This window comes from Phlebotomus papatasi, chromosome 2 (genome assembly GCF_024763615.1).
Source record: "Phlebotomus papatasi isolate M1 chromosome 2, Ppap_2.1, whole genome shotgun sequence".
Taxonomy (NCBI): Eukaryota; Metazoa; Arthropoda; class Insecta; order Diptera; family Psychodidae; genus Phlebotomus; species Phlebotomus papatasi.
The window spans coordinates 59,651,139-59,664,893 of NC_077223.1; the positions used below are offsets into that span (position 1 = coordinate 59,651,139).

General features: G+C 32.4%; 1 protein-coding gene across 8 annotated transcripts in view; it reads left to right on the forward strand.

Moving 5' to 3' along the window:
• Positions 1 to 4,116: 4,116 nt before the first annotated feature.
• Positions 4,117 to 13,755, forward strand: part of LOC129801930 (acid sphingomyelinase-like phosphodiesterase 3b) — a 176,543-nt gene continuing 166,904 nt past the window's right edge. For 2 of the 8 annotated variants that reach the window (XM_055847415.1, XM_055847418.1), the window contains exon 1: positions 4,117 to 4,408. The gene's annotated coding sequence lies outside the window, so the exon portion shown is untranslated. Of the gene's footprint in view, positions 4,468 to 13,755 lie in introns of all 8 variants that reach the window. The other 6 variants (XM_055847412.1, XM_055847413.1, XM_055847416.1 and 3 more) reach the window with 5 other exon arrangements.

The following is a 13,755-nucleotide window of genomic DNA, read 5'->3' on the forward strand; positions in this document are numbered from 1 at the left end:
TGCCACAGAGTGGACGAGGAGGAATGGTGAAGAGTTAAGGTTTTGTACAGAGTTTCTTGTATATAGAACGATGTTAAAGATTTCATGTGACTTCTTTACGATACCGTATTCCTTTTTTTTAAATCCTGTATGCCGTACAGAGGGATTGAATTGGAGATGACGAATATGCCCTGCTTAAATACAAATTGTAAGGTCCTCGACACACTTAAGACTTAAGCCGAGAGACGGCTTAGTGCAAAATGATAGAAATGTGGTTTAACTGTTATTTTGAATATAATTACACTAAGCCGTCTCTCGGCTAATCCTCATGTCTGTCAAGGCCCTAAGCCATGCTCCTCTCAGACAGTAAATGTTATATATTGTAACGTATTTGAGCGAAATGAACTGCAAGTCTTCAAAAAAATCCTATGATTATAAAGTTACGTTTTCCTATAATTAGTTTAAAAAAAAAAGATTTTTTTATGATTTAAAATTTAAGACCGTGTATCTTAAAGAGTTACACTAAACAAACTTAATTTCACAAGCAAGGAAAAGATATACTAGAAGGCCTAGTTCAGTTTAATAACGCATGGATAAAGGATATGAGCTATACAGAGGCTAATGAAGGTTTGCGAAGGCGGATTGGGTGCAGAATTAATCATTTGATCATAAGTTTATTTAACCCAATCTCAAACTAAACCCTGATCCATCTTACTATAAAATTAATAAATTGGGAAATTATCCTAAGTTTACTATTAAAAACAAACTCAATATGATCAAAAAATCACTTTCAGCGAGATTTATACAGTTGACTAACCTATAAAGTCGATTAAAACCTAACTAAACATTAGTTTCAAAGAAGATCGATTAAATGCGAAATACTCAACCATTTTGACCACATTTTTCAGCAATATCTCCACTTTTAAGATGATTTCTGAGAAAATAATGTCATGCTGTTTGTCCGTCAGTGCTTCTATCCGTCTCTCCGGCCGTTGATACGCCTAGAGACCAAACGGTAAGAGATAGCGACTTGGACCCTAGAGAGGCCCTCGCCCATAAGTCGACTCAGAGATCTTTAACATGCTCTTCATTTTTCTCCACTTCTCCCTATTCCGCTCGAATACCATGTTTTTTTTCGACTTGCTCGAAAATGATTTCAGGAATACATTTTTTTCATTTTGGATTTTTTTAGAAGATTTTTGAGCAGACATTTTGTCCATATTTGAAAATACCATTGAATCATTCCTAATAACGGTTTTTTTTAAAGATTAAAGCAAGGATTAAAGGCTAAAAAAGGCTGCAGGGTGCGTATTTCCCAACGGAATAGTATCATAATTAAACTCGTTGGGAAGGTTTTGGAATTTCTAATGAATTTAAACTGTTTCTAATCGGTTATGGACTGGTTCATAATTGAAATTTTTATCCAAAATTCAATTATATGACTTTTACAGTGTATGTTGGGCAAAATTTTGAGTAATTTATAAATAAGTTTAAATTGATTAAGACCTAGTAACGAACCGGTTATTAATCAGTAAATAATTTTTGTCCAAAAATCAATTCTATTACTCTTATAACAATTTTGGGGAAATTTTTGACTGATTTTTGAATCAGATCAAATCAGTTGGGAATCGGTAAACGGTAAATGATGCGAAAGTAGGGGAGACTGGGGCAAAACTTTTCTAAACGCATATTTAATTCTTTCACGAGCTCTGAGAAAACTTAAACGTTTTATAATGAGCATATTCTTATAGGAAATTTACTGCTCTACAACATTGCAGAAGACTATTTTTTTCTATCTCGAAAGAAATGTGATTTTCGAATAATTTTCTAAAAGTCGATTTTGTGGAGATTCGGGAGATTCTTAAAATTGCTAGGGCAAATTTTGTCAGTCTTCGGATAATTTGTGACGTTTTACTCTCGCAAACGTTAAAAATATCAAATAGACAAATGTTTATAGGAAATTTATTTCTCTATAACTTTGTCGAAGATAATTTTTCTCTATCTTAACGAGAAATGTACTTAAATTGAGCTAATCAGTATTAATATCTTCTGTAAGCCAAATATTCCAAAAATAGGGCTCAAAATTTCATAATTTTTTATTTTACATAATCCTTCCTCGAATCCCTTGAAACGTTGTATCTTTAAGAAGGTTCATGAAGGCTATCTATCATAAAAATTTGAAGCCTCAGTCTCTTTTATTTTAGAAAATAGTGAATATTGAAATTTTCTTTTTGACAAATTTTGCCCAAGTCTCCCCTACTTTTGAGAGATACAGCAAGTCACGAGTTCGTGCACTATGCAAAGCCTTTTAACACTCCTTTTTCAAAGGTGTTGCAAACCACCTCTGAATTTGTCTAGATAATCCCGTGTTGGATCGCGTGCATCTAATACGTAAATTTATCTTGATGGATAATCAAAACAAATTAGATTTTGATTTGATTGCGAAGAACATAATAGAAAAGGATAAAATATAGAATATTTTTAGGAAAGAGTTGAAAGTACTGGTTTTATAATATTTTCCATTTTAAGGTAGCGAAAGCACTACTAATTAGTTTTTTTTTATTTTTTTTTCGATCAAGATTGATTTTTTTGCTAAAATGTGAGATTTTAAGTAATGAAGAAATGACTTAATATCATTAGATAAGATTAGATGGTAAAACCAGAAAAATCAAATTTTTTTGAAAATTTCATGAAATTCATGCAGCAGATAGAATCTGATCAGTCCTGGAGAACTGTAAAATAAGAAACAATTGAAATCCAGGAGAAAAAAAATCTGTGTCGCGATTTTGGCTACCGGGATTTTGGTTTTTTGGGATATTGGTTTTCAGGATTTTGGTCCAATCGTAATTTAGGTTTTTGGGATTTTGGCTTTTCGGGATTTTGACACATTCGGGATTTTGCCCTATTCGGAATTCCGAAATTTTGACCCTCTCGGGATTTTGGCTATTCGGGATTTCGACCCATTCCGATTTTTGGCTTTCGGAATTTTGACCTTTTCTGGATTTCGGCTTTCGTGATTTTGACCATAACCTAATATAATATGTAATGCATTTCAATTCAGGTTTCAGTCCATATTTCAAACCAAAATTTTTATTTTTTAAAAGAGCCAATTCGATTTTATACTATATTATTGTTTCGGAAAACACTTTATATAAATTATTATTAATAATTGTTTTGCGAATAAAAAAAATTATGAGAAATGAGTGTAAAATGCGTGAATTCCGGTTTTTGAAAACAATGAAGTTATCAAGAGAATTTTGATAAAGAAAATTTAATAATGGATTTTGGGTTGTATAATTTTGGCTCCTCACTCATTGAAATAATTGAAGAAGAAGTATTCTCCAAAGGAATAGTATCTGTTTTTTAACACTATCAATTTCCATATTGACATGTGGGATTGTAGTATATCACTCACGCCAATATGAAATATACTCAATATACTCCTTTTTGAAAACCCAAAACACAATGCAATTTTTTTTTACTAAATACAATAATTTCTTTACCACGATAGAACTACTGTTTTGCAACTGTTGCTTTACTAAGAGAAGTCATCAAATTGGGGCAAAATCACGAAGACTGAACTATAATTCTAAAATTAATTGCAATGAGCTTTATTCCACCTGTTCAATCTTTGTTTCATTTTTGCTACCTCATTTCAATTGCACTTTCGTACATTTGAGTGTTTGTTATTGTAATTAACATCTCCGTGCTAATGTTTAGTTTTTGGATTTGGAGAACCTTGGTGGATTTGCAGGTGAGGCAAAAATTGGATCATAGATCAGCTGACTCTGGGTATCTCTGTTTTCAAGAACCACTGTTGTGAATTGTACTCTATTGGGCAGAATGTTTTGCCCCCGGTACTGATGACTAGTGAATATATTTGGAGTGTGGAAGAAAATACGACAGATATTAATGCTTGATATGAATATTTATGATGAAATCGCACCTGTTGCATCACAACACCTTGGCTTTGGAAACAGTTAGTAAGGTTGCAAACCTACTTTGGGAATTTTGGGAACAGTGTGATGGGGAATGGACTTTTGGGCGCTTTCTTTGGGCCACGCATGAGCTTTGATGCTCCTGGTCAGAGTCTTTTGGAATTGGAGAGATATTCAAGCACTTCAGGCGGCTGAATTGCAGTACACTGACTCTCGAGGAAGTGCTCAATAATCCTTCATGTCAGTCTCTCGCGAAGTTTCATCGTTCATGGGCGCTTTTGTGTGAACAATTGTTTCGTGTTTGACGACAAATGTGGAGACACATTGGAATAATTCCCTGGTGAAGAATTTTTGGTGAATTCTAGAATAATTATGTGAAATAGCAAGGAATGGTGTTTAATTCTCCAACTATTCCCCCTCTCGGTTATTTTTCGTCTGTGAACAGTTTTCTGAACCAGTGAAAAGTCATCTGTACCGACAAAAACAAATTCGTGGGTGCTTTTGAGTTTAGCTTTTCTTTTCTCACAGTGTTATGTAGAAAATTCCTCTAGTAAGAGGATTCACCAGTGGAATACCATTTCTAGTGGAATTTCCATTAGTGATTTTTTTTTGCTTTCCGTGAAAATTTTGAACACCTGTTTCATCGCTGAAGAAATCAATTACATTCCCTCTAGCTTGGCTTCTGCTTCTCCCTGTGACATCATCAATTTAATCCTGAAATTTTCTCAAATCATTTTTAAAATTTAATTCTAAACCTCATCTCTAGCACACACACATTTTTCATTTGAGATTTCCTTTCACCTCAGTGGTTTTTCCTGGTAATTGTCTATGAGTAGGAGGATATATAGTTGAGAGAATAGAAAGATCCGAGGTTTTGTCTACTTTATTGATGAAAAATCGAGATGAAATTGCAGAAAAGGTGAATTCTGCATTTTCCCCTGAGGAATTTTCCTCACATCCCAAATGTGTATCTTGTTCAAACGTTATGGAGAGTTGGAAAGCACTTCTCTCAGGTTGTACTGCAACACCACGAATAAGATCTCATGCATAGTTAATGCTGATAGACAACTATTTTGCATATGAGGCACCTCAATGGGGTGCTTCACGAGAATCCAATCGAAAGGTGCTAGAATGAAATTTTGCGGAAAATCATTTGATTGGTGATGCAGAATTGCTGGATGAATAAATTATAGTGTATATTCTCTAGAGGCGGAGTTTTCTTTCCCAGAAAAAAAGGAACCCAAAATATTCACATGGAATTTAGCATTAATGTTTTTATTTTTCGCAAAATATTCTACTTGCATATAAGAGCAAGAATTCATCTCTAACCACCTTTCTTTGACTCTATTTATTGTTTTTTCTTGATATACTCTTTAGAGAAAAAGAGGTGCTCGTTTTATAAGTATATAGCAGTTAGGTATACTACGGTTAATAAAATAGTTGTACAAGGTGGATTTAAAGGTACATGGTTCTATGTAATATCATGCTCACGGAATACGATAAGCAGAAGGAATCTTCATCACCTGATGAATTTATAAACGGAATAAATATTTTTTGTCAATAAAATAATTTTACATTGCCAATAAAATATTTCATGTGGCCATTAAATGAAGCAATATTGATAAGAAAACACTTTAAACCATGATTAAGTTATTAAAATATATAACTCTTTCATTAAAAATTTACAAGTTTGTTTTTTATTACTTATTAAATTTGAATTTGACTGGGTTATCTTCATTGGTAAATATTATTGTTCAATATGTTTAGAACAAAATTCACATGTCTGACAACCCTTCTTAAAATTGAACCTGTCAAAATATATAAGGCTCTGTTTCCTTTCGAAAAAAATACTAGGAGAAAGTGCCCATGCTTAGTATGATCCCAAGCTTCGTAGTGATTAAATTTTTCCTACTAATTCTCAATAAATGTGCCTCATCGATCGCACCCATATTTCAACAAGGCAGAACCCAGTTTTAAAAATATATTGCGGAGTTACATTTATTGAGAAACATAGGAATAATTTAGTCATTACGAAGCTTGGGATCGTACGAAGCAGAGGCACTTTCCCCTACAAGCATACTTTATAAAATATATTTTGCTTTAATGAAATTTTTTCTTAAAATTTAATTTATTTTTGAAATGGCATAAATGTATAATCGACGTTCGGCTATTTTTTTGAAAATATTTTCCCAAATTCATTCCAGAATTAACCCAATCCTTCCGAACAATTTTGGACAATTAATTGTTCCTAAATCAATTCGCCAAACATTTTTAATTTGTCTCCAAAACTAATAATTTGATTATCTTAATTTCAATTCTTAAGCACGTATTTTTTAATTCTTATTTTTCTCTTCGAAACATTTATTAAAGATTATTTATAATTAAATATTATAAGGGTAACGGATTTTATTATTGCTTTGCTTTTTAAATGAATTCAATTTAAGATTATCAGAGTTAGGGGAAAGTGTTCATGATTGATACCATTGGAAGCTTCGTAATGACTAAATTTTCTATGTTTCACAATATACATGTGATTCATCGCAACTATATTTTAAAAACTATGAGAAAGTGGCCAGTTTTTAAAATATATTGCGGAATCACATTTATTGAGAAACATAAGAAAAATTTAGTCATTACGAAGCTTTAAATGGTATCAAGCATGGGCACTTTCTCCTACGCTTTTAATTATTTAGAATTTCGCAAATTATAATATTACTATCTCTTTTTCTTGTCATAATTAGAAGAAGCTCCTTAATATGACATAGACTCTTAGACTATCCTACTATATAAATGTACTACTACATACTATCCTACTATATAAATCTACTACTATATAAATGTCCAACAATTTAAAACTCTAATAGGATAATTTGAAACCCAGATTAGACATAGTTGGTATAGAGTTGATTGCGACCATTTAATACTATAATTTTGTGATCTTAAAGTACAATTTTATAAAACCAAAATATTCCATTCAAGTATTTATGATTTGAATTTTTAATGTTCTATTATTGTGAAAGAACTTTTTAAGTTCGTCTCCAACTTTTCTCAACTCTTCCGCTGTTATAGCGTCCTCGCACAGGAAAGAAATTTCGTCAAAAATTGCTTTAAAAAGACGTTTCTGACTAAAATAACAGGGAATATTTTCTTTAAAAAAGTATTGTTTCTTTTTAATTGTTTCTAGTATGTAGAGCCGTTTAGTAAGAATTTATTCCTCTTTCAAAATAAAAGATTAAATATTTTCTCCAGAGCTTTCGACCTTTGGTATGGGTCTTCTTTATAGGGTTGAGTACACTGAAGTATGAAGAAAACTGATACCAAGGTCGAAAGCTCTGGAGAAAAGTGAACCTTATACGTTGAAAGAGGAATAAAGGGACAGATAATCCTAACCGGCTTATGTAGGTGAGATTCTTAACGTGAGATAGCTCGGAGTGCATGCAAATTCGATTTAGAGCTGAAGTTGGGAGACGCCATTCAGTTATCTTGAACCAAATTCGTGAAATTATGCAAATTTTGTATTTAAACCAAAATATCAAGGATTTGGATGAACTGGCAGAAAAGTGATATATAGGTGAAATGTAGACCAGAATGTTCTCTATAATTTTCCCATAGAACATGATCTCATCGATTACTCAGAAGCCAAGATAAGCGAGGTTTTTTGTTTCTTAACTCGTTTTTTCATCCAGAGTGCCCCAAGTAGTCATTTGTTGAACTTCAACTATATCAAAGAATTGTTGTATTTTGTGAGACTTTCCATTTAAAACCCTATTTTAAGTGTCTTGGTGGAGTAGAGGCAGTCAAATTGGCATCTGAGTGATTTCAAAGCGTTATTATGGGAAAAATCATTTTTTTCACACTTAAACGGCAAAATCGGAGTGATAGCGTAGTCTGAGCGGAAAATGATGTATGGACGAAATGTAGAAACAAATGTGTTCTACAATTGTGTCGAAGTAATCATCAAAATCGGTTCAGCGACAGTCGAGATAATTGAGGTTATGTGATATTGAAATTGGTTTTTCGACTGTGGCGCCCCTGGTGTTGGTCCCACGAAGTTCAAATATTCTAGAAAGTTGTAGCATTTGGTGAGATCTTTCGTTTAAGCCCTCATTCATCAAAATCGGTCACATAGAACCGGAGATATGATTTTTTAAATTTCGTGAACTTTGACCCCTCATATCTCCGGTTCTATTGAAACCACAGCGCGCATAAGCACCATTTTGGAAACGTCTTAGACTGGACTACAACATACTAAAATTTCATTAACTTGCACAATGCCGTTTTTGAGAAAAGTGACTTTGAATTTCGATGAATTTTGACGCTATCACAGCGCCACCTGTGGTGACTTTTTAAACTTCCATCTGAAAGTGCTCATCGAGACGAAACCAAAAAGGTAAAATTTAGGCCGCTATGTTAATTAGAACCGGAGATAGAGGCCGGTCAATGTTCGAACTTTGACCCCTTATAGCTCGGGTCCGGGGTAATGGATCGACTTAAGGTTTTTTTTGTTTGATAGGTATAATCAACGGCTACAACATACTAAAATATCAGCCCGATTGCATAAGGAATTTTTGAGTTATTTAACTTTTAAGATTTAAAAATTTTCTTTTTAATAATAGCGCCCCTAGCGGTGGTTTTATGAACTTGCGTTGTTAGAAGGGGAAGTGGCATTTCACGAGAGCTTTCCAAAAAGCCCTCATTTTTTAAATTCTGACAATTAGAACCGGAGTTATGGCCATTTTAAGAATTTTTTTTTGGACCCTTATAGCTCGGGTCAGGGGGGTCAGGGGACCTTAAGTTTGGTACTGATAGAAAGCTCTAAGGCCCAGCTATAACATACTAAAATTTGAGCCCGCTCGATGCCATAGGGGCGGAGCTATTGAGAAAACAAAAAAAGGGGGGTCTTCAAAATGGCGGAAGGAGGGGTGGGGGGTGGGGGGTCAATGCACCATGTTGCAATTTTCATACGATATTTAACCTTTGCCTAAAACCGCAAGTCGATATCTTTTTTAGTTTAGGAGCTATTAAGCTCCAAAGAGCGGCCGGACGGCCGGACGGCCGGCCGGCCGGCCGGGAACGTAACTTAGCCCCCCATGTATTCGTGATCAGGAAGTGGCGAAACACATTTTGGCCAAGTTTGAGCGCGATCGGAGGACATGAAATTTTGTTAGGATTATAGTAGGTGAGATTGTTAAGAATCTCACCTAATACTAATGAACACCGGGAGTTGAGGAGAGTACGAAATTTCCATTGGACCCATTGGACCCAAAAAACAAAAATTTTACTGCAACATACAATATTTTTTATTTCGTTGGGGAAATCTAAGTTTTCAACCAAACTTTTTAGATAAATATTTTCAACCAAACTTTTATCTAAGTTTTTAATTTTCTTTCGATAATTTATAATCTTTTTTTTAAAGATTCACTAATAATTTTTCTCTCGATAAGAATCAATTAGTTACCAGAAATTATTACATATTTTAATAGGTAACTTAGTGTTAGGAATTTATATTAAATATTATTTTTAATGACTTGAATTAGGAATTTTTCATTCATCCATGTATCCATCGCCATCTTAACATTTTTAACCAATATTCAGGGGAAAACTATAAAGCTTTTGTCAAGTATTATTGGAAATTTATTTGGTTTACTTTTGTTTGCCCATGCCCATCCCTCTTACCTTAAGCCTTAAGACCTATTTTGACCAATATCCTATTTTAAAAATCCATTAAAAAAATAAAATACATTCTTAAAAATAAATAAGATAATCATTAATCTATGAAAATAATTTTTTGTCAAATTGTATTGTAAAAACAATACATAACGAAAAGAAAGAATCCGTTATTTTTAATGGTTTACTTATAGACACAAATTTTCATCTAATTTTTCTAGAATATTGGGGTTTTTTTTAATGAAAAAAATCAATTTGATTTGTACAAAACAAATAAATTTGCATAAAATATTTCTTTCAAACTGGAAGCGAACAAATATGTTTGCCTTACAAATCAAACAAAATGTAGAACTATTTGGGTTATATTACGACTCAGTAAATTTGGTCAGCAAAAATTAAATTTAATAAGTTATAGTTTATTAACACGGAAATAATAAATTATTTTTGCTTAAAAATTGTGACACACTCTTGACAAAGGGTAAGGCGTTATGAATCATATTTGCATTTTTAGTACAATATGGTTTAAGTTAAAAGTGATTTATGATGGGTTTCGTGTCATTTACTGACCTACGAAGATACATTGCGGAATAGACGATGACCATTTTTTACTGATCACAATACAATGTTTTATTGGCCATTTTGTATTTTACAATAAATTAAAATAATAAATTGACCAAAAATATTTATTCTAATAAATACTGAAAAGCTTTCCGTATTCTATCGTTAAAAGTCCTAGGGTTACAAACGTTACAAATAAGAGTTGTTATTTCTTATGAACTCAACGTCATAAATTCTTCGTAAAAAAAATGCGTTTTTGAAAGAAAGTACTTGCAGTTCTATAGATGGAAACGTAAAAATTGATTCCAATGTCTAGAGGACTTTATGGCCTCTTATAGACATAAAAAAAATTGTGTCTATATTGAAGTAAATTTTCAACGCTTGTGTAGCAAAAATTCTTCAATATGGACATTAATTTCTGTAGTGTGTAGATGCCTTTAGATATTTTCGAAGTTGCAAAAAAGATTGAATCCATCCTTATTTTTCTATATGGAAAATGGATCGGAATTTTTCACAGTATATTCTTGATATGTTGTGGAATAGAAGCATTATAGAATTGAAGGAACTTTTGTGTGTGAAAAGAAAATTAAAGTTTTGCAAATCAATAAACTCTTTTCCTTCTTTAAGCCATATAACTTTTTGCTATATAATTTAATTTTGTAATAAACTACGAGGGTTTACGGTTAATAGGAGTAATAATCATAGAACATTCGTTGCTTTCAAATATATGTATTGTAAGTCTAAATTATTAATTTTCAAGAAAGAGGCTGAACTTTCGATAGCAAATATTGACTCTTATTTATTTCGCTGCAAATAAGGGGGAAGTGAGGCACCTTTGAATTGGGATACCTACGAAATTGAGCTTTTTTATCCTATTTTTAAAAGGAATGAATAATAAAATTATATAATTGCTGCGTAGAGTTAAATTATAACACGTTAAAGTCCAGTATCATTTAAAAGTAAAAAAAAAACCTAATTCAAAAGTATCCCAAGATAAAGATGCCCCACTTCTCCCTACTAAACTTCAAGTATTTATAGAATTTTATGCAAAAAGTTGGATAATTGTGCCGTGTGATGTTAAGTTTTCTTCCCATAACTTTTACAGGAATAACTCAATCAACATAAATTGTTTTGGAATTTAGATTTAACGTTTCTACATCCAATGATACCGTATATTAAAATTACTGTAAGTAAACTTATAATATATACATATATGTGCAGGCGACGAATTATGAAAATTGCTGGTAGGCAATTGGAGTTGGAGGAAAAGTCCTTTGGAAGATATGATTTGAATTCACATGAAACTTTATAATTGCATGCGTTGAGTGCATGATGCTGGTTTACGGTTTTACGAACATCATATAAAGCTCATTTATGATTTTTGAGTCATTCAGAAACTTTTATGATACAATTTTGTTAATAAAGGAAAGTTTTATAATTACAATTTGAGAGAGAGAGAGAAATAAAATTTTATTTATCCGGAAAAGTTGTAAGATAAATTATCCATAGTTTTATATAAATACCCTTAGATTTGATGCAATATAATCAGACGATTAATGCACATTCATAACGATCAATGTTCCATAATATTTACATTCCGATCACCTCTATTTTCTAACAGACTTTCCTTGAAAAATTAGGTTTTCCAATTTTAAAATGAAATTTATATTTTTCCAGAAACTCCGCTTGAGCAATTCCTGTTTTTAAACATTGCGCCTGAAGTTATTTTCATTTGATTTTCTGGTTCCTCCGTGTATATTTTCCTTAAAGCATCTTCAAACTAAGGAGAATTTCAAAAATTTCTCTCAGTGTTAGAATGGAGTTAGGGAAAGTGGTTGAAAATTGGATGATATTCTGAGGATTTCCCCTATGGTTAAAATGATTGGAATGGCGTGCAATGAATCATTGATGTGTCCTCTACGGTGTTCATATCACTGCAGATGAATGTGAAAATTGTGCCAAGAATTTCCCCACATTTCAACCTCTTTTGGCAGAAAAATGGCTAATCTGCAAGCTTTCCCTATTACCAAAATTTTCTCTCATGTGAGAATATTTGGCCATTGACTATCACAGGATACCCATTGGATAGAGTTGAAAATGTTAATTAACTTGCAATCAAATTAATTTTATTGTGCCATCAAATAAATGAAAAGTGCGCTTAATTTATCATATGGTATTGGATGTGTTTGTGGTATCAATTAAAAATTTACTTCGAACGTAATTAAATTGTGTGCTAATGGTCACCAACATCCATCAATGTAAATTTCATATTACTCCGGACATCCGGCTCTTTTTTCGCTTCTACCATTTACCATCGTCACGCGATTTAATCCACCAGGACGAAAGGTATCTCTCTGGACATCTCCCTGGATCTCCAATAAATTTAATATTCTTACACCACTTCCTTCCGTCAGAAACAAAAACAAAATTCCCATAAAATAAAAATGCGCATTGAGGATTTTTTTTCCAAAATAATATTTTATTTGTTTTCATTTTGCATTTTTTTTTGTCATATAAATTCCTATGTCGAATGTATCAAATCCCTTAGTTATGTGGGTCAAAAAATAGGTGTAAATTTTATCGATTTGACCGAATGAGAGAGTTGTTCTCGAGAAAATTCATGCAAGAGTTTACATTTGCAATTTAATCCGAGCGGGAAATTCCGATCCCGTAGAGCATTAAATGGGATGCACAAAAACATGGGAAATTCTGGGTATGTTACATTTTCTCCCCTAGAAAATACAACATCCAACACTGCTTGTGAAATTTAGTTTATGTTTTGCAAAATGTCCTACGGTGCTGAAAAAACTTTGGTAAATTTTATAATTATACAGCTTATTGAATGTATTTTTGAGGTTATATTTGTGGGGGATTTGCCATTGAAGAAAATACAAAAAAATCCAAACTTTAATTGATTCTTTAACAATATTGTCCCCATCAAATGTTTTATTTTCAGGAAGAGATTTAAATTATTAATGAGTGAGGTAGAAAACCACTTGGTATAATGTAATACGGGCTTCAGACCTAAGGTTTCAAACCTAAGGAGTTGAGCCATCTGGCTTAACTTCTCTAATTCCTTATCAGGCACGATTTTTTAGGAAATTTTTGTTTAGAATTGGATATTAAGGACAAATTGTCCATTAGATTTTGAAAATCATTAAAATTGTTTCTTATTTAGATTTTTGAGACCCTCGGAAACTGGGCTAAACCTCCAGTCTGAAACCGGCATAAATGTCTCGGGTTCGAATCCCATTTAGGTTATCAGAAATTTCATAAGATTAAAACTGTTCAACAAGTTTTGAGACTAATAACTCCATTGTACAAGAAAACTTTTAATGTATGTTTAGAAATTTCGGTTAGTTCCTCTTTGGAATGTTATGGTGCTATTGCAATGAAAAATGAACATGATTTTTTTAAAGCATAGGGGAAAGCGCGATACCTTCGGACGACTCAAGCTTCGGACAATTAAACCTTTTCTCTATGTTCCTTATGGATTTCACCTATAGCTATTTTCTGAAAATTTGAGGCATTGGACTAGCTATTAAAATATAATATTATAATGGGCCAAACTCATTTATAACGCATTGAAAAAAAAATGATTTGAGCGAAGTAT